Consider the following 20,971-nt stretch of genomic DNA (forward strand, 5'->3'; position numbering starts at 1 on the left):
TCCCCGGGCGACTGGTGACGTCGGCCGCGAACGCTGCGCTCCCATTGGCTCTCAGGCTGGCGAAGCGCGGCCAATCGCGGGGCGAAGCGCGGCTGCTCGCGGCTGCCCCCTCCCCCCGCTCCCTTTGTGGCCGGCCCCTTGGCGCGGAGGGGGGGCTCGGCGGCCCGCGCGGGCGGGGTCACGTGACCGTCTGTTTACATCCTCTCAGCTGTCGGGGGCCCSTCCTCCCCTCGCGGCGTCTCGCAGCGGCGCGGGCAGCGGCGGGACGCTGAAAGGGGGCTACCGGGGGGCSCTGCCACCCTCCGCTCCGGCCGGGCGCGGGGGCGACCCCCACCCCCGCTGCGCTCCGCGTAGGCGGCCGGGGCGCCCCTGCGCCTACGTCTCTCCTTTCCCCCCCCCCCCGCCAAGGAGAGGAGAGGGGGTCTCGCCGCTCCTCGCCCCGGCGCGGGGCCTTGGGGCGCGCTGCAGGACGGTGAGTGCCGTTCGCGCGGAGGTGGCCGCCCGAGAGCCGGGGCGGGCAGTGGCGGCGGCGGGGGGGGAGGGAGGATCGCGGCCAACGGACGGCGGTAACGTCTGCGGCGCGGCCGGAGCGGGGCCTCGCGCCCCCCTGCCCCCCCCCCCCCCGGGCGCTCCGGTCCCGCTGTCCGTTGGCCCCGCGCGCGCACGGCCTCGGCGCGCGGGGGGGGGGGGGTGGGGGGGGCGGTTCCGCGCCGCCGGGACGGGGTGAGGGCTGAAGGAGTCGGGCCTCCCTCGGGCCTGCGGGGAGGGGAGGCCCGGGACGGGCAGAGCGCGTACGCCCTCGGCAGCCCGTTCCTCCTCCTCCCCTGCGAGCGCCGCCCGCCGTGTCCCTTCGCTGCCTGCGTAGTAAGTAATCCCGGGCCCGCAGAGGGTGTTCGTGTGGCTGCCGTGGGTCAGAGCAGGTGTGAGGGGACGTGAATTTAGTGGGGAGAGGGGTTGGGGAGGAAGAGGACTTGTCCCCCGCAGCGGTGCCGAGCTCTGCCTCCTCCCTTCGGAGTTCTTGGCGTTGGGGGAAACGGAGCGGGGCCGGGAGCTCGCATGTTTTCCCTCTCAAGGCCTAATAACGTCGAGTATTGTAGGGGGGTTGCGTCTTCGAGGTCGAAGCATTGTGGAGGGAGCAAATGGGATTGTGAAACAACGTTTTGTTTTGTTTCAAGGAAAAAAGCTGTCGGCCGGGGAAGGTTATTTCTTGCCCTCAGAAGTGGTGGTGTGGCAGCAGAGGGAGGAGAGAAATACTTTGTTTACACACATGAAGCGTATAAAACGCAGGATAACTGGTTTTCGTCTCTTACGCCAGAGCAGACAGACGGTGTGCGTCGCTGGCGGCAGCCGCGAGAAGATGCAGAGGATGCCTCAGCCCCCCCCCCCCCCCCCCCCCCCCCTTTCCATAAACGCACATTTCGTTTCTGTTTACATTGCGGTCTCGGCTTCGGCGGAGAGCCGCGCAGGGGGAGGAGCAGGAACTAGCTCCAGGGCAGCCACCCGCTCCCGCGCCTGTTTTCTTTGTTGTTATCTGCTCGGGGGCGGCGTCCTGGGGTCACCTCTGCCTGCAGCTTATCCGCCGCCCGCGGTTAGCGCCGGCCCGCCTCGCCCGGCGCCGCGGGCCGCCGCTGCTGTGCCCGGGCGGCTTTGCGCCTCGCCTCCGTCGCCGTCGCCCTCCGCCCCCTGCCTCGGCCCGTTTCGGAGGCTCGAGGTGAAGTTTGAGCAAGGGGAAGGGAAGGAGCCGTGGCATTTCTGAGAGACGCAGTCGGCAGCCTGCACCTGGTTTGTGCGGCTCTGCCCTTTTTGCCAGCGAAATGGAGAGAAATAAAAAGAGGAGGGGAAAAACCCCTGAAGTATAATAGAGAAGATTTTTTTTTTTTCTTGGTGGTGAAAGGCAAAGGGAAACATATTTAGAGCCTTAAGTAAGGAAGGAGATGACGCTGCTGCACTGTGGTGATAGTGCATGTGTACCTGCAATGCCTTTATAACTACTATTCTGTTAGAGGGTGTAGTGTGTATCCCTGTCAAGTTTTTACTCGGGTCAAGGCCAGCTGAGTTGCACACTTTGCCAGGGAGGTAAGGTTTCTTCTGATAAYGCGCAGTAAACTGTGGCCACACAAAAAAGTCACAGATGAGGGTAGTCAGCACTTTAATGAATTGATGAAGCTACTCAATCCCTCTTGACCTGATTCCCTCCATATTAAAGAGAATGCTTTTAAGATGCAAAAATCTAGTGCTTAGAATTAGTAAATACTGAAACTGAGAGTGCCTTTGTAACTCTAATTCATTATTCATTGTAAATGAATCATAATGTGTGATGCATTTTTTTCCACAGGACTCTTACCTTACTCTGGGCATTGGACAGACTGTCTCTGGAATGAATCAGACTTGAATAAATTTTCTCTGTAGGACTCCTACCTGATTTGTTGGAAAAGCTTGAAAAACATTTTGGATGTGTAGGTGGACAAATGTGTGAAAAGTCCAGAACAGAATCTTAACTAACTTGGGAAGAATAAAGAAAATATAAAGTAGTAATGTAAGAAATATGCGAGTGAGGTCAGAGTATCACAATGAAGGCTTTGGAGATGGACACTTAGCCAGATGTTCTTGATAATGGTCAGTGCCCCTCAGAAATGCAAGGGAGAACAATTGGATTTTGTTGAGAGGTCTGCTAGTGAGAAAGATGTCATCAAACTGCAGAAACAGAAAAGATAATGTAATACTGAATTTATACCCTGGACAGCTGAATAATATCTCTGTGTCTCTATAGTGTTAGGTTTCTTGCCATCATAATYCCATGTCTTCAGAATCCTGGTAAAAATCTTTCAGCCTCTGTTAAGTGGCTTTTCTGTTTTTAATCTAATCTTGGTGTTCTCTTTTATTTCTTGCTCTAGATATTTGACCAAGTCGTGCCATTTTTATAATACTCATCTTGCCATATTGATGATTTTTGTTTTATCTTCTGTTTTTCTTTCAGTGACTGCCAAGCCCCAGCGTCTCCTTTAGAAAGACTTCTGTGTAATAAGAGACTAAGAATAGAAAGCAACTACCAGACTTGCATCATAGTTTTCTGTTCATGTGGTGGACGATACCAGAGTAGTCAACTTGCCTATATTTTGGTGACCTAGAAGCGTAGCTGGTTTGAGATCGTACATGGGTATTCTGAAACTACAGGTAGGCTTGGGCATAATATTGGTGGAAGTCTCAAGAGAGCGTTATTTATTCTCTGTGACTTTTCTTAGGCAAATGTGAAAGAAAACAATAACACCTTAACTCTGCCAAATTTCAAATTCCTACTCTGATGCATAGTTAGTAATACAATGTTTTCCACTCCCCCCCCTTCAGAGATGTTCCTAAAACTTAATACAGAGAAAATAATTTTTTTTCAAGCAATGTTTCAGAAAGTTTGATGTTGTAGTTCAAGATTTTTCCAAAGCAACACATTAAAAGTAATTTTGAAATTAGTATCCAGTATGGGAATATGCATCCTAGTTTTCAATGCATTGTGGAAATAACTGGAAAATACAGGTATTGGCCTGCAGTGTTTCAGGATGAATGTCTTTATCCTGACTCGTTCTTTTAATTTCCTACTTTGTTCTCGTTTTCAATAGTAATGTCACAGAGATCTAATGTTTTGTTGTGCTGTACTAAAAGTGATTCTCTGAAGCTGGTCATTAATTAGCTCATAGTTTAAGAAAAATCCCTTGAAATCTACAGGCTTGGCACAGTCCTTCCTGCTAGCATCAGTGAATATTATCTGATTATTTTACCCATTTAGAATATAAAATTAACAATGCAAAGGCTGGAAGAATGTGTGCTATTTTGTTTTGTAAATGAATAATCAGACACATGATTTGCCTACAGGCACTTGAGGCATCTTCTGGCAGGGTTAGAAGTTGATCTGTGTGCTTTGTCTTTTCTAACAAAAGTGTACCTTGTGAAGTAGTGACTCAAAAAGCAGCATGAGGAGATATTTCTGTTTCTGTGCTATTTGTTTTAGTTTTATTAACTGTCCTTAAAACAGTGGTGTAGGAATATTTTGTTACATTGTTTTACTATCAGTCCACGTTTGATAAATGTCTGGAAAAGTACTGATCAAATGGGAGGAATGTGAGCTTTTTTTGAAGGAGAGCTTTTTTATTTAACTACTTCACAGAAGCGTGATAATACATTTTTATTTCTTCCTTTTTCTCTTGGAGCTCTAGAGAGTGAAGCAGTTTGTATTAAATGTGGGTATAATTGCATTAAAACATAAGGAAACAGCTGCTGTGCTCCATTTCCTGTAAGGCTTATTTGTATGTACTGGATGTTAATGAGAGACTTCAGGCCTACTGAACACAAGTTCTTGTGTTGCTCATGCTATGTTGTTTTAAGAAAACTGGGCTGGACTTTCAGGCATTGAAGAATTTGTAGCAGCTCTAAGATGTTGAATATCATTTTTTTCCCCAGCAGTAAATGATTACCCAGCTGCCATTCAGAAGAGTAATGTTATTTTTTTCCTCCTTTTTGTCTTCCTGGTACATCATATCAAATTTCTATTTGAGAGTCAGTGTTACTACTTCAAAGTTGGCAGTGAAGTTAAGTCATTTAGGAGCTTAAAATCCTGATGATTTTGTGTATTGATCCMTTTTTAAAAAATATGTTCAGATATCTGATTTGCAAGATGCATACCATCTCTTATAGGAGCTTATTGGAAACTTGAAAAGTAACAAAGTATTTATACTCTTAAAATTTACAAGGACTAAAATGTCTTTAAAAGTTGCAGTTAATCCCCAGAAACTTGTTTCTGAAGCAGGAGGTATTGGAAGTTGTTTTTAGAAAACATTATAGTTCTGTTACTTTACACCATAATTGAAAAACAAGTCAAGTATCTCTTAAAGAATTATATCTGTCCCTTAAATTTATGCCCCAAAACATAAGCTTTGCTTCCCTATGAAGATAAAACAGTGTTTTAGAAGTTATTGTAGAGCAGTTAAACATCACTACCAACAAAAAACCCCTACAGTCTTAAAATAGCGTAGAGGTGACATCAGGAGTCACCATGGTAACTTCCAGTCTACATATTCTGATGTATTCTTGGGTGGAGGAGTTGTAGAGTGGGGAAGTGAACATGCAACAAGAATAAACTGTTTCTCTAGTTGGAAGGTTGTTTTGTGGCAGAAAATGACTTGGACTGCACTGCTCATAAGATGCTTTTAATGAGGGCTAATTTTGAAGATCTGGCTTTGCTTTATATAAGACTTAGTGAAGAAGGCTAGTATATTACAAATGTGGAATACTGATTTCTGTGAATTGTAGGAAGATTAATTTTGAGATGGAAAGGTAACTTAATACTGAGGCTTAGGATTTTTTTCTGAATTCTTACATTGTACTCAATTTTTCTAAAGCAGTATTTGTTCAGGATATTGTTACAAAATTATTGCTAAACTTGGATTTGCAAATCCTAGTTTTTCTAGGGTATAACAGAAGAGAAATGAATTTAATGTTTAAAAGCTTCTTTGTTACATTCTGGATTGTTTCACCGCAAAACCGTACAAATGAGCTTAAGCCTAGATTCAAGTAGTTTGATAGCAACATGGGATATTAGTTCCACACTGCAGATACCAAAAAATACTTTAACATAGGTGTCTAGTTGTATTTTTAGGTGCTATGGAGTATCTGGTTGTCAGCATAGAGCTGTTAGGTATGTTACAGGATCTACTGAAGACCTTTCTTCTGTAGTAAAAGTTAAATGCCAGGCAGGATAAATCTAGAGATAAGTGATAAGTCTCTTCTCTTAGAAATTTTTTGGCTGATGATACATCAACTTTCCTGGTTGCTTTTCCTGTTCCAGCTGTCATATTCCTTTTCAAGGACACTTCCTTCAGCCTTCTTTAGTTTCTCTGTACTGCTTAGGAGTTCTTAACTCACATGATGACAGCAGCTTTTCTTCTGCCCACACCTTGTCCTCTCTTCCTCCCCATAAGTAAGAAGTTAGACTTCTAAAGCTAATTGCTGCCATAGCATAGACCAAATAGCTGGTAATTACCATGAGCATCTAAAATGGCACTAGAAGTCTGTGTTTCAAAGCACCTAAATCACCTCTCCCATATCTCAGTRTTTTGTTATTACTGTTACTGTTGAGGACTATAGCAAGACAGTGGACTGTGCATAATTTTAATGGGAAATTAACCACTTTTGAAAACTATTGTCAGGATGGATAGAACAACTTGGTAATGCTGGATAATTTTCGCATCTGGAGGCATTTGACAGTGTCATTGGGGAGTTTGTAGCTGATGTCTATAACTGCTTTTATAGATTAAGAGGTAAGAGGTAAAATCAAATTGGAGTCCTGTAATAGTAGTTTAAGACAGTGAGAGGAAGTATGTAATGTTATATACAAAACATATATGCTAGTGAATGTAATTATTGAAAATATCTATATAGGTATTCACCTTCAGGCAAAACAAGTAATGTTTGTTATTGGTTGCAGCTGTCTTCAGGAGTGAAGGGGGACTTAACTTCAAAGAGAACATCTCGTAGATGACATGTCTTATTTGATTCTTTGTATATTTTGTTCTAAAAACAGAGAGGTTTATAGCTACCATATATAAGGTGAGAAAGTTATTCAAACTGTTTATGCTAATAATCAGCTAGTAAAATCCAGAATATCCAGAAAGTGATATGTTTGTAGTGTGCTTGTCCCAAATGAAAAGCTTCAGTCCCATAAATAATTGTTTTAACATGGGGAGAGGGATTAGGACCATGTGGGAAGGAGATGAAAAGGGGTTGCTGKTCTTATGACTTACTTGTGGTATATCTGTAGGAGATACTTTCAGTAGGCATTCAGAAATTACAATGCAAATTTCCTGACAAATGCTGGAAAGAAAAAGCCAGATAATACTGCTCAGTCCAGTGAGGGTCACTGTGCTATTTAATGGTCTACATATTGAAATCAAAAGAGCAGAGATTTGGAGGCCCTGTTTTGGTAGTCATGTCTGCAACACAACTGTCTTTATTTGAAAGAACTGGCTAACACTTGTGCAAGTTATGAAAGCATGAACTTCTAAGATCAATACATGAGATGCTTAGTTTCAGCAAAAAGTTTCCTGCATTATTAATAGTTTCATGTAGTCAGGAATGCTAAGYGTATTCTTACTAGGACATCAGTTTGCCATTGAAGGAATTGGTTTCCCTCAAAATCTTCCTCTGAGACTCAGAATGTACTTGTTTGCTCTTGTTGATGTTGGATTCTGTCAGGTGAAGTCTGCTAGCTCTTCTGCTGAGGCGTGTGACCTTGCTGTTCGTTTGCAAAACTCTCCCCTTTACCCTTTTGAAAATAAAACGAGTTGCAGATTTTTGTTTCCATTCAGAGTGGTCACCTGCAATGTACTTGCTTAATCTTTACTGTGGTGATGCTCTTTGAACAAACTCCAGATTTGTCATTATTGCAGTCAGTAGGTTGATGAAACTGGCAGGACAATGAAAAGTTGAGTTACTGAGTTTCTTTATAGCTTCCAGTGAGCTGACAGTTGCAGCATATGAATCCCACAGGCTCTAATCACTGCTTATTTACTGCAGTTAATAATGTATTCATTGTGACTAAGACTCATTACTGCCTAGTTCCCTGAGGTTGTGTTATCTTCTGGAATAACTCAGTTCTAAAAGTTCTCAGGAAAAAAAAAAAAAAAAAAAAAAAAAAAAACAGTGTAGGATTCAACTTCTCTGTTCTGGCATGCTTTGGATAAATGAGTTGTTCTTGGCATGACTAAAGCAGGTTATGTGACTGCAGCAGCCTCTCGTGTTACGATCTGTAAACTACACTTCTGTCAGGTGAAAACCAGGTGCTTTTCATGACTGAAAAGAAATTACGGGGTAGGGTTAAGGGGATGAAGATTTCACTTTTGCTGTTGAAGTGCACAGCTGCTACATGAAACAGTGGTGCAAGGTTATCAGCTTCCATTTTGTGATGAAATAGTTATCTGACCACCTTGAAATGGTTACTCAAGCATTTCAAAATGCTCTGAACCCAGACACAGTATATAGTCCTTAGTTACTAATTTTCAGGTGTGAACATCTGCAGTTGCTGGTACTATAAGTAACTTTGTAACTTTGGAGCAATATTTTTATAGTACTTCATTCTTACCTGGAAACAAAACAATGTATAAGAATTTTCAAATTAAATGTGCACATGTATTTTGCTTTTGGCCTTTAAAGAAGACCTGGGAGAGGTTTTTGTTCAAGTATTTGCCATTTTTGGCCGTACTAAAAACTGGTATGATTTCAGGCCCCCTTGAGGCTGCTGTTTAGAGACAAGAGGCAGGTTGGAACATTTATAAAGAGTAATTAATCACTTGAGCAAAGTTCTGAAATAATGACTAACAAGTTCTATTCAGTTTTAGGCATTGTTAACTATATGAAATTGTATTGTTTTTAATATTTACCATTTTTGAAAGCTGTATTTTGTAATCTTATCTAGAGAAGCTTGTCAATATCTTAGACTAGGCAGACTAGAAGTGAAATACAAGAGTAAGCAAACCAGTTTTTCTTATAAACTATTAAATGATTCCCTTTGCTTGCTTTTCCTCTTCTGTCCCTGTCAGTCACCTTTGAAAGGATACCTTAAGCCAAGACTGCTATAAAGGAATGTCAATAACAATGTAAAAATATTTGTTTTTTTCAAAGAGAGGATAAGTATAGAAAATCTTAACCTAAATGAAAAGGAAACATTCTTGTAGCTGTCTTATTTTTAAATTACAAGTCTTTTTTTTTTTCTATAACTGAACATGAGTTTTTCGTTAGTGCATTCTTTTTAGACTATGATTGAGAAGACAGCCAGAAGTTGTTTTTTCCTACGTTTATGCAAGTTTTTAACAGAAATCCCTTGGAACTCAGGTGAATAAACATAACTCCAGCTTCCTTCAAAAAGTAGTTAAACAGTTTCTTACTGGGCGTAGTTTTGTGTCCTTAAAATAAATCCATAGAATCCTGTCTTGGATCAGTTATTCCTTTTGAAACAGTCTGCTTAGGCGCAAAGGAAAGGTTATTTTTTGTTGTAGGACTTTGATCCTGATTTAGCTTTTTATATTTGAAGGTATTACTGATTCCTTAGTGCTATAAAGTAAAACTAGGCCCTGCTTATACACACACACACACACACACACACACACATATATATATATGTTTAGCCATATTAAATAGCTTCAAAATTTGGGCCATAAGGAAGCAATACATCTGTCATTATCAAAACTCCTGGTAACTGGGCTTGATTTAAGTGCTGATGACTTTTGAAACATGTTGAGGAAATCTGAGTGAGTAGACTGCAGAATTAATTTCAATATAAGGTTAACATTTGAACTGCCACTTTCTAGCAAGGGGCTTTCAAATATCACTTGCAATAATGGTTTCAGAATTATGTCTGACTGAATGTAAGTCTGTCATCTGAGTTTTCATTTAAGTGTGCACAGCTTTRTATGTGATGCTTTATATGGATCCTTTCAGTAACTGAGTGTAGATATTCAGTCTACCCTATAACTGGCACTTGGAGCATTACCTTACTTCCTGCACACATGCATGTGCTTGCATAGGTCTTTTAGTCAACCCCCAAACACCATGGTCTCCAGCAGTTGGTGTGGACCCTTAGTGCCCTCCAGTAACTAGCTCTTCCAGTTGTTTCCAGTTGTTTCTCACATACCCGCACCCCAGCACACCCACTACCCCTGGCTTCCAAGCCACTTCTCATGCTGTCTGGCTGATGCAGCTTGGTATTTGCTAGCCATCACACACTGATGTAGGAACYCTTCTCCACTCCCATTTTTGTCACCACAGACRTGCAGGCCCTGTGAACTGTGATCCCACTCCAGTTGCTGGCACTCAGACCTCTATATGTACACTTGTACACAGGATAGTGAGTCCCCTCATCCAGGAAAATAGAAGTAGAGTTTAATGAGATGACAGGACAGATAGTGATGACTAGATGCAGGGCATGGTCAGACAAGTGTACTGGCCAGCAGCCTGTTCACAGGAGACTGGCCCCTTTTATCCCCTTACCCCTCKGTTTTCCTACACTTGTTCCTCCCAGAACCACCCTGAAGCCTCCCTTTCCCTGCCTTTGGTTCCTCCTCTAAACCTCCCCAAGTAAGTCTTGTACAATCCCCAAGTGCTGTTTCTCTGCATCTTAKAAGAGGTCTCGTATCTCCCTATGCAGTGATGCCCCTCAGTCTGTAAGGTGCTCTGGAGAGCTGAACCCTTCCTGTTGACCAGGTGCTRGTGGCTCTCCTGGGTTAGCCCTGGGAGGAGTTGGGTCAYGGTGTTCATTTGGGTTCTCCCACCTGCCAGGCTGCCTCTGCTTTTTTGTGAGTGTGGAGATGAGCCTTTTATCACATAACTTTCAGTTTTATCTTTCAAATGTGCTGGAAAATAAGCTGTCTAATCCCATGTGAGCATAGTTGAATGCTTGCAAAAATGAAATCTGCAGTAGAAGTAACAGGCTGTCCATAGAARTGTGAATTAAAGTGATATTGTTAAAAAAGCAAAACTTACTCTAAAATGCTACCTTTAAGTAGATTTTTTTTTTTCCAAATAGCAACAGGAATAGGGAGAATGCTAGAATGACTATAAGAAATTGCTTGTGGAACTAGGTTTGGTAATGGTACTAATGCTCTAAACTTTCATTTGTAAACAGAGTTGAACGTATTTTCTGAACGATTTTTGCATTTGTGTAAAGATTTTGATATACTTTATAAATCCATCTATTTCATATTTGATTTGTAGGTCTTGATAGCTTTGATAAATGATACTTTTATCAGTTAAGAGCTGTGAAGGATGGATAATACTGGTTTTATATAAAGTAGGCACTGAACATTTTAAGTAAATGGGATTTTTGGATGAAGCTGAGCCATTTTAGGGGATGCTGTTGCTTTACAGATTTATATGGTGTACCTGCAGAATGAAGCAGACTGACATAGGCTTCTAAAGTGTGAGAAGCCTTGGAGATGCACAGATTTTGAGGATTAAAGGGAAGAAAGGTGTATTTTTTTTGACAAGATAAGTTAGAAGTAATTGTTAGATTTTTTTTTTCTCTCTTAAACCAGAGTAAAATTGGTGAATTCAATATGACTGTCTTAGATTGCATTAGTGAAAGAATTTACTGAGAGTATTACTGAGAGTATTTACTGAGAGAATTAATTGAGTAGAAGATTTTTGCATCAGAGTTCAAAGGAACAGAGAAGAGAAATGGAGAATGAGGATCAGACCTTACTTACTCGCCCCCCTTAAAGATTAAAGGCCAAAGTAAATAAAGTAACTACTTAAAAACATGCTATTGTATTATGCTGGAACATATCAGGAATCTAGTAAACATCTTGTTAATAAACCTGGAGTGTTTTTTTCCTTTTAAAGGACTGTGTGCCTGCATTACTGAAGATTTGTGTGTGTATATATATATATATATATATGTGTGTGTATATATATATATATAGAGAGAGAGAGAGATGAAGATTGTGCTTGCTTTCTCTCTGTGAGATACCAGATTCCACCTAGCAAAAACCTACTAGCAGATGTGCTATTGAGGGATGATAGCTCAGGTTTGGTACAGTAGACACCAAATTTTATCAATTTAAATAAACTTTGAGATTCTTTAGAGAAACATTTTGATAGTAAAATACTAAAAATTCTGTAATCTTACTACATGCTATTGTGATACTTTTGGAAAAAAAAWTCTCTAAAGCTAAAAAACCCAGAGGTCTTAGTACACTTGGAGCTTGGTAAAGTTTTTTTTTTGTCTGAAGTTGGACTACTATTTTTTTTTTTTTTTTGGTAGAGGCTGCAGTAAATACATAGCTCTAAGATGAGGTTTCAAGTGACAGGAATGTAACCATCTTCTATTTTTACACTTGACCTCGTTTCTATTTTCTTTTGCTAAAAGCAACAGGCGTATGTTGTTCTGTTGCTGCTGGAAGTAAGTTATTTAAATAACTTGAAATGTTTATGTGCAGCAAGCTTTCAAACTCCCATCAGTGGCTGAACTAGTGAATATATTGTTATAGGCCACATTTAGTCCTCTCAAAATTATATGAACTATGACTTGATCTGTTTAAGACTGGCTGCAGAGGCTACGTTTATAGTAAAAGGTTGGGAGAGTATGTTTCAGTTTTTGCACTAAACTTGTTTTGTATTTCATTCTAAAAGTGTTTTTTTTTTCCTCCTCAAAACTATTAGTTGTTTTATGAAGGTGATTCTGAAGGTAAAGGAGCATCATATTACTGTCTGGTTTAATGCATATCATTAATGTTCCACAGATAATCACTTATGTGAACTACAGTTCTGTGTTTTCTGGGACAGAGTTGTGATTATAAATGTCCTGCTAACTTGAAGTGAAGCTTCTTGGATCCCTCATAACAAGAGGCTTTAAAAGTAATATGTAAATCTTTTGAAGGCCTAGATGACAATGACTACTTGTGGATAACTTTAAGAACAGCATATATAAATATATATAAATTTATATCAGGATATTGATTTCTGCATCAAGAAAGCCTAACGTTTAAAARTGAAGTGTAAGCAATCAGATTGTCTGACTTTTTTACTAAAGAATTCAAGTTAAGTTTATCTTAAATTGTTTTGACTGTCTTCACATCACCACAAGCTTAGTCATTAAGTGGTTCCTTTCATAAAGAGAAATGGACTTTGGTTTAAAAACATTGAGGATTTGGTTTGTCCTTTACGTCAAAGGTGTCTGCTTAAATGGCGTATGATTAGTATAATGCTAAGCCCTGCAGAAATGTTTGTGTCACTTGTATGCCTTATGCTTTTTCAGACTGACTGAACAGGATTAGATTCTTAAGTTTTTTGCACATCTTATACAGCTCTTCTACTTCTTAACCGTTGACTTCTGTGCTTTATGTAAACCTGCTTGAAATGATTATTCTCTATTAAATACTCCTGTACAAAGTGATTGTGGAAATGAATTTTGCAGCCTGGCCATTCTGTAGCTAGCTGATTCCTGTGAAATATGTGCACATACAGCAGTTTCTTTTGAAAAGCAGGTGCATGATACAGACTAAGTGAATATCAGACATTTGTATGTTTTGAACATCACTGATTTCTATTTGTCTTAGGAAGTCCTGATATTTTAAAGCCTTGCCAGGGAACAGGGAACTAGCCAATATTATCTGGTACACCTTCTTTCTGTTGGTCTGTTAGATTCTCTAGAGCAGCTTCTTTTCTTTCCTCTTCCTCCCAGCGTAATAAAGCAGTACTCTGAGGTCTAATTTATACTTGGCAGGCTTAAGTAGTCTTGGCCTGAGAATAGGCAGCGCTGTAAGCACACCTATCAGGAGCTGACTCCTTTTAAGAGAGTATACTACAAGGAGACTGTTGCCAGCTTGTTTCAAAGACACCGCTGTCTGAGGAAGGATAGTGTGTTGCCTTCCCCCCTCCCTCCTGCCTCCATATTGGACATTGGGTTAAGCTGACATCCTTTTTCTTTGCTTAGGAGCTCTCTTAATGGAACTATGATAGRTTACTGGGTCATTGTAGGCTCTGCAGAGGGAGGAAGGAGCAGTTTGTGGATCACGCATCACCAAACTTCTTGGGCTGGTGTGGGAGAGAAACAGTATAATTGATTTGAAATACACAGCTGAGAGGATACTTCTGAACACACAAGTTATAAAAAAGCAGAACTTGATTTTCACTCAAAGACATATAATATCTTGAGATGGTGGTGTTACTAATTTCCATATGGCTGAATACTAGTCAGAAGCAACAGACTGGCACCTATGGAACCTATTACTGTTTTGTTGACRCTTACTATCAGTGTGCATTGTGAAAAAAAGCATGCTCGCTGGCAAGGAAGCATTACTGGAACTGTGTAGTTGCACCACTGCTGTCTCATACTGTCTCATAGGTGTCAGTTTTTGTCACCATCAGAGATACGTGTCTTTTTTTTTTTCTTTCTTTCTTTTTCTTTGTTAAGGGTGAACACTCTTCTCTGATATTTTAGAAATACATTGGAATTATTTCCTTTAATCTTGTGGATAGTGTCACTGGACTGACAAACACATAACAAACTTCAGTTATTTGGTTTTCTGTAATGATAATACTAGCTCTCAGCTTCCTCCTAGTTGGAAAAACTGATTTTTCAGAGGGCTGAAGAAAAAGGCTATTTTTCTATCGCTGCTTCTGCTCATCTACTTGATGTGAAGACGTGCTGGTTCTGGTGACTAAGCAGCAACTGATTATTGTTATCCATCAGTAATGGACAAACTCTTTCATGCCTAACAGACTAGTATCTTCTGCACAGTTAGTAATGTCAAGTGCTTAAAATCTCATGAGACCTTTGCAAACACAGTGGCTAGTCAGAGGATTCCAGAGCTGCTTATCTTATCAGCCTTTCATCCAGGCAGGCTTTTTTGTTTTATAAATAAGACCATTTCTTGACAAAAGTTTTATGACAGATATGGTTAAGTGTTAATTTAGACAGTGAAGTTAAGATATGAGCAGATCCTGTTAAGATGTTTTTTCCTGTGCCTACTCTCAATTTAAAACTGTTCATATAACACAAATGACTAGATTCAAAATGTTTTTAGGTATGGAAATCCCAAAGATCTCTTATAATTGAGGAGGAGAGAGGAATAGTCTTATGCAGATGACTGACAGATAATCTTTGCTAGCAATTAGAGTCACTGAACTAGGGCAGTGAGACAGCTTTCCTGTCTCAGCAGGGAGGTCTTACAGCATATAATTAAGAAAGGTCAGTTGGTGGCCCAAAGGGCATTCCAGGATATGAAGAACACTGAAGCTGGGTCTGTGGTGACCATAATGACAACTGTTGAAGAATCATAAGTGGTGCTGTTTGGTATCCCAAAGTAGATACACAGAGCATGACTTTTTGAGGGTATAGAGCTACTTAATCCTTGTTGGGTGTAATTCTGTGCTCTTAAATTCCAGAAGTTGTCCTACACCCTCTGGTTATCATCCCTGTGTGACATGTGATGGCACAGTTAGTGATCTCATGTGAAAACACTGAACTCCTATTTCTTTGTTTTGAAGTAGACTGAATTCAGACCACATTTATGTGGTGCTACAGATAAAGACTGAAGAAGAAACTTTTTGTGAGGCCAGGGAGGTTGAGCTTTGCAAATACATTTTTGAACATCCAGATTGTATGCAGTAAAGTGTACTGAGTCAGGATGTAAATAGGCTAAGCTGTCTATTAAAAATTTCATCCAGGAAACACTTAGAATTCTTTACAAATTTATTACCTTTTATTACATAGCAAAGTAAAGTCTTCATCAGAATTCCTGAAAACAGCGAGGTGCCTGGCATGTAGAAAATGCTCTTTTCAGTATTTACTGTTGCTGTCATATAAAGAAGATTTCAGATGAGGAAAAACAAATGTGATGTAGAAAACATACATTGTAGAAGAAAACATAGATTGAAAAAACATATCCCAGTCCAAAGAAGAAGAAAAGTTGTTTTTTTTTTTTTTTCCTGGGTCATCAACCAACAAAATTCAACTTCTAAAACTTTTGGTTCCTGTAAACTTTCTCAGTTATAAATAAATAAAAATCAAAAGCTCCAGTGGACATCTGGAAAGTTTGGTCCAAAAAATACAAATAAATGTAATCATCAAGGTTGAGCACATTTTTATAATGAAGTCTGCACAGGTGTCCTTGTCATTGCTTGCTCATGGGTTGAGTGCAGCAGGCTTCAGTGGCTCTCCTGAGACCTTAACAGTGTGGTGTTCAGTGTGTATAGGAGACTTAGGGTTGGGGAAGGAGGAGTGAGAGCAAATGCACACCTGGAAAATTTGTGTAAGCATCTTCTGGAAGCTCTTAAAGAGGATCAGAGCTTAAAGCTTTTATCAGGGGTGAATAACATTTTGTGCCTGTGTAGGTCAATGCAGCTCAGGTAAAAATCAGTAGTTGTAGCTTTCTATATTCATTTTGCTTAACTTAAATCCTGTGGTCTGTTCCTACGTTGCAAAGAACCTTGAAGTATGCTTTGTGGAGTGTATTAAATTGGAGGACTCACCGCACTTGACTTTGTATGACTTATTTCTGTTTAACCTGAAAAGCTTGAAATGATGTACTGAGCAGTGCATTAGTGAACAATAGGTTAGGAGTGAATATTCTCATTTCAGTGAGACAAGTCTTTCTAGAATACATACTTGAAAAGCTAATGGTATTTCCAATACTGAGTTTTCCTTAATTCAACAGGTAGTTTTACTATAGCTACCCTGGAAATGATTATTTTCCTCTTTTCTGAACTACTGTTCAGAAATGCTGTGGAAGAGAGGGCAGTTTAAATAGCAGTTGTTCTTCCAGAACAGGCAGGACTTCTTACTGCCTTTAGTTCCTATTTAGCAATGAGGCTAAAGCATAAGAGTTCTGGAAATGTTTTTAAATCCTGCATTCTGGAATACTTATGTTCTACAGTTTATTCTGATTTTGAGTCACTTGTTAAAGTCAATCACTTCCAGCAGAGCCAATTCACATTTTGGCTCTTTCCAGCCTTTGCCTGTTGTGAAGGTAATGGAATAATTTCTGTTTTCCTCTCATAGTAATCAGTCATTTTTCAGAAGGTTGTATTGAACCTCTGCTCTGCAGTTTGGAGTTTCCTTACTACTGGAGTTCTATCATAATTAGTTGAAAAAGGAAATTTAAATTAAAATTTGTTTTTTTTTTTTTTGTAGAAGTTACCAAAAACAGGACAAGAACAGGCAAATGTGCAGTCGTAATGAACTAGAGATCATAATTTGCACAAGTTGACTAACAGCAGTAGAAATGGACTGAAGTGTTTTAAGCCCATGTGTGCACGTGTGGACTTAATTTTCCACACTAAAAATGCTCCATAACTGGGGATAAGAGGGAATTAATAGCTGAATCCTGTGGTTTTTTTAAAGAATATTTTTACAGTTTCTTGTTACCTACTTAAAATAGGTGTGGTTCTCCTCCCCACACACATCCCAGATGGGGAAAGGGGATGCCTTACCAAGCAACTTGATGAATGCTGTAGTRCAGATAATGCTGTCACAGACTGAATTCAGTATTATGTTTGAATGCTCAGAGCTGACATTTTAATGAAAACAGTATATTCTTAGAATGCCTTAGATTTGAGTAGCACATTTATTTTCCATTTTGTTTTTCATCCTTTTAGACAAAGTGAAAGTCAGGATAGTAAAATCGAATAAGTTACATAGATGAGCCTAGAAAATATGAGGTCAGAATATTGCAAGATTTAAAGCTTGTAATGTAATTGAAATTGTGTGGATTTACAAAGGGCAAGGTTTTGTGTATCAAATTAACTTGATAACTTGGTAATATGGTATTTAGTTTGTGTTTAAGAAAAGCTTGCAGTCCTTGGTGACCTAAGGAGTTTATTTAAAGTGTGCAAATGTATTACTTGCAAGAATTCTGAAATGTGAAAAACTCATTTTCATTTGATTGAGTGGTAAACAGAAGAACTTACAAAGCTTACATTAAATTAGTAACTTCGTAGATGAGAGTTTATTTTTGTGGMTTCTGAAATGATGAATACAAATGCATGTAATTTGTCAGCTCTTTTGTAGCTTCACAGAGCCCCCAAACAACCTGTTTAATGTGACATCAGAAGAAAAATGAGATACTACTTATTGTATGAAGTTCCAGTAAAAATGATTGCAAGTTAAGTCAGGTACAGTTCAGAGATGTAATACAGTTGTGTGTAGTTTTAGAGATCGATTGAAAATTGTACTGACATTTCATTTTTAATTGTATGAGAAGAAACTTCCCAAGATACACTTCACCAACATTTAAAAAAACTTACTCTACGCTATTTGTGAATTCAAAACAATTTTTATTGTGGCTGGTTTTAATCAGTGAATGAATTTAAAGACTATATTGAAACTACAGCTTCTATTGGTTACTGGATTCCAAGGATTGCTAAGTCTAAAGACAATTGCTGCATTTTATGTTCATGTCAAGCACCCTGCTGCTTTTCTTCCAAAATTTCCGTACTTCTTGATATAATAGTCATCAGAATGCTACTCATGTTGTTTGTGAATATCACGTGTTTCAATTTAGATAGCATTGGCATTCCCAGGATGCTTTTTGTAAGCCTTGTGAGGTGTAGCTATGTAGAATTTGTGTATCTTAGTATGTTCTGTTTATCTTGGTTCTAGATCACCTCCCACAAGCAAACAGCTGCTTTTTCCTCTACTCTACTAAAATAGCTTGTAGGGTAGTTTCTTTTGTAAGTTTAAAATAGTAGCAGGTGTATCTTCAGACGCAAGTAACTTTACTTTCTGAGGGCAAGCATAAATGTGTTGATGGTAAGTGTCCCACTTAAACAAAAAAAAAAACTTCACTGCACAAGAGGTCACTTCCCTTTTGAAAAATCTGTATTGATCTGTATGTCTTCCCAGGTACTGGTATTTACAGAAATATTTCTCCAGCAGAGTGTTTGCTAATTGTTGCTGCAGAGGCTGGAGGAGGACACCATGGTTGAATAATTGAATCAAACTAAAAGCAAGTTAACTAAAAAGGAAGTGAAGAATGTCCTTGTTTTTATTTAACCTGTGGTCGAAAAGGGTGAGATTGTGTTTATCCTCAATTAGGGGAAGTCATCAACCAAACTTCCAACTCACCGCTCAGTTTTGCTGTATATGCTTCAGTCCAGAGCACCATGGATTGTAAGGGTGCAGGCTTTGGTTTTTCTTCCCTGGTGCCTCCAGTGCCAAAGTGTGCATCAAATCTTTACTTTTTTTTTTCCCTTTGAGATTCTGGGTGATAACCATTAATGAAGATGAAAGACTTGGTCAGTGCCATCAGTAACAAATCTCTGCTACTCCAGTAACCTGAGATATCAACCCTGAGAAAATAAAATTACAAAACACTTAACTCACAGCACTAAAACAAAATTTATTTATCTTGAAATGAGCAAATGTTATTTTATGAGGAAGCATTTCTTTGGTGGAACTAGTAAAGACATCTTCTGATAGAAGTTATAAAGATCTGTTGCAACCTGAAAGAATAACCATTTTCTTAACAGTTTGTGCATTACTTGCTCACCGGTTGAGCATAGTCAGTTGGTGAAGTTCTCCGTCTGGTGGTTGGATGTAGTGAATACATTCTGCAGGTGGGGCTAAGTGGTACTTCTGTTCAACAAATGTGGCAGCCATTTTAATTTTCAAAAAGCTTGGTGTTAGAGTTACTGTTCAAGTGTTCTTAAGCGTATTTCTAAAGAAAATTATGCATTGTTTTTAGGGTGGTAGAAATACTGTTTCTTATAGAACTATTGTTGTTTAGTCACTACTATAGATTATTTCAAACTCATTAGCTATCATTTGAGTCAATGGTTCATTAAAGTGTTCTGTGAAGATCAGTTTGTTTATCTTTTAGGTATGTTGCAACTGAGGACCTATGAGCAGACCTGAGATTTTTACAAATGAAACTGTACCTTCCTTCTTTCACAAATAAAAAGGAGCATGCCTTTTACATGTGTACATCCTGACACACACACACACACACACACACACACACRCACATCCTGAGAAGTGCACTGTTCTGCTTTCACCCAGGGTTTTCCTGCAGGTTGATCGTTATGCCAGATCAACTTTTGTTTTGATTTGGCTATTTACCACTTTCCACTTCAGAATATTAGTAAGACTTGTTTCTGGTTTAGATGGAAAGGTATTGCCTGAATGATGACTAGTCCTCAGTTTCCCCGTGATCTTACCAGGGCTATAGTAGCTGTGAACCTTCTCCTTCCTTCTTGCCTATCCGTTTACATATAGTGTGTGTACGTATATATGAGGCTAAGGGGAAGAGTTGTGACTGTATGATCTGGACTGGTAAATTGGAGTTTGCATATGTGAAATTTTTAAACTAACTATTAATCTTAGCACTGATATTGTACAGTTACTCATCTTTTAGTGACTTGGTGTTTTATGCAGATTAATACAGAGGGCAACAAGGAAACATTTCTATCAATCCAAACTACAAATAGAAATGAGCTACTTTTGTTGGAAGACAAATCCTGAAGAGAACTGGGATTTCCAGTATTTCTAGCTCCCTGCTTTGCAGAAAGAATCTTGAATTTCACAAACTTGTCCTGGGCCTCTAGCCCTGGATTCCTCAACTATCTTCTAGCAAAAAACCATGTTTGMCATTTTGTTTGGAAAATCTCTTCAAAATTACTAAATGTCAGTGCAGAATAACTTTAGATTTCTTTAAGAAAATGGAGACAGCAAATCATACTAAGAGTTTAACATGAAGTGATCAATGTCCTATGTTGCTGAGCACAATATGAAGTGCTGATGGTTGTATTTGATCTGCTGAAATTCAAAAGGAAAGCTGAGATGTTTAAACATCTTCATTTGGGATTTGCAGTTTGAATTTAGCATAGTTATCATCCAAAGTTGATAATGTGATTGCACAGACTTTTCAGTTCAGTGCTTTGCACTGTGGAGCAGTAAATGTCCCAAATAAACCAYTGCCTAGACATTTTGTGGCTAATGCTAAAACAATTTCACTTCAAGTATTCCCTTTCTTTGAATTGTTTTTCCCTCTTCCTCACCAGGTAACTGTTGCATAGAATCATAGAATCAGTAAGGTTGGAAGGGACCTCTGGAGAACCTCCCTGCTCAACCAGGGTCACCTAGAGTGTGTTAGGATTACATCCAGGCGGCCTTGAAGATCTCCAGAGAAGGAGACACCACAGCCTCTCTGGGCAACCTGGTCCAGTGCTCCGTCACTCTCACAGGGAAGAAATTCCCCCTCACGGTCAGACGGAACTTCCTGTGCTTCAATTTCTGCCCATTGCCTCTTGTCCTGTCACACGGGACAACTGAAAAGAGTTTGTCCCCGTCCCCTTGACACCCTCCCTTCAGGTACTCGTACACATTGATAAGATCCCCCCTCAGTCTTCTCTTCCCCAGGCTGAAGAGGCCCAGCTCTCGCAGCCGTTCCTCATAGGGCAGGTGCTCCAGCCCTCAAAATTAAAGCAAAATTCC

General features: G+C 39.8%; 1 protein-coding gene across 5 annotated transcripts in view; it reads left to right on the top strand.

Moving 5' to 3' along the window:
- The first annotated feature begins 198 nt into the window (after positions 1–198).
- PCMTD1 (protein-L-isoaspartate (D-aspartate) O-methyltransferase domain containing 1) overlaps positions 199–20,971 on the top strand; it is a 49,659-nt gene continuing 28,886 nt past the window's right edge. The window contains exons 1-2 of one of the 5 annotated variants that reach the window (XM_085313601.1): positions 199–472; positions 2,978–3,174. The gene's annotated coding sequence lies outside the window, so the exon portion shown is untranslated. Of the gene's footprint in view, positions 473–779; positions 865–2,421; positions 2,457–2,977; positions 3,175–20,971 lie in introns of those variants that run through there. The other 4 variants (XM_085313602.1, XM_085313603.1, XM_085313605.1 and 1 more) reach the window with 4 other exon arrangements.

Source organism: Rhea americana, unplaced genomic scaffold (assembly GCF_003343005.1).
Source record: "Rhea americana isolate MKP2758 unplaced genomic scaffold, rheAme1 scaffold_39, whole genome shotgun sequence".
Classification (NCBI taxonomy): Eukaryota; Metazoa; Chordata; class Aves; order Rheiformes; family Rheidae; genus Rhea; species Rhea americana.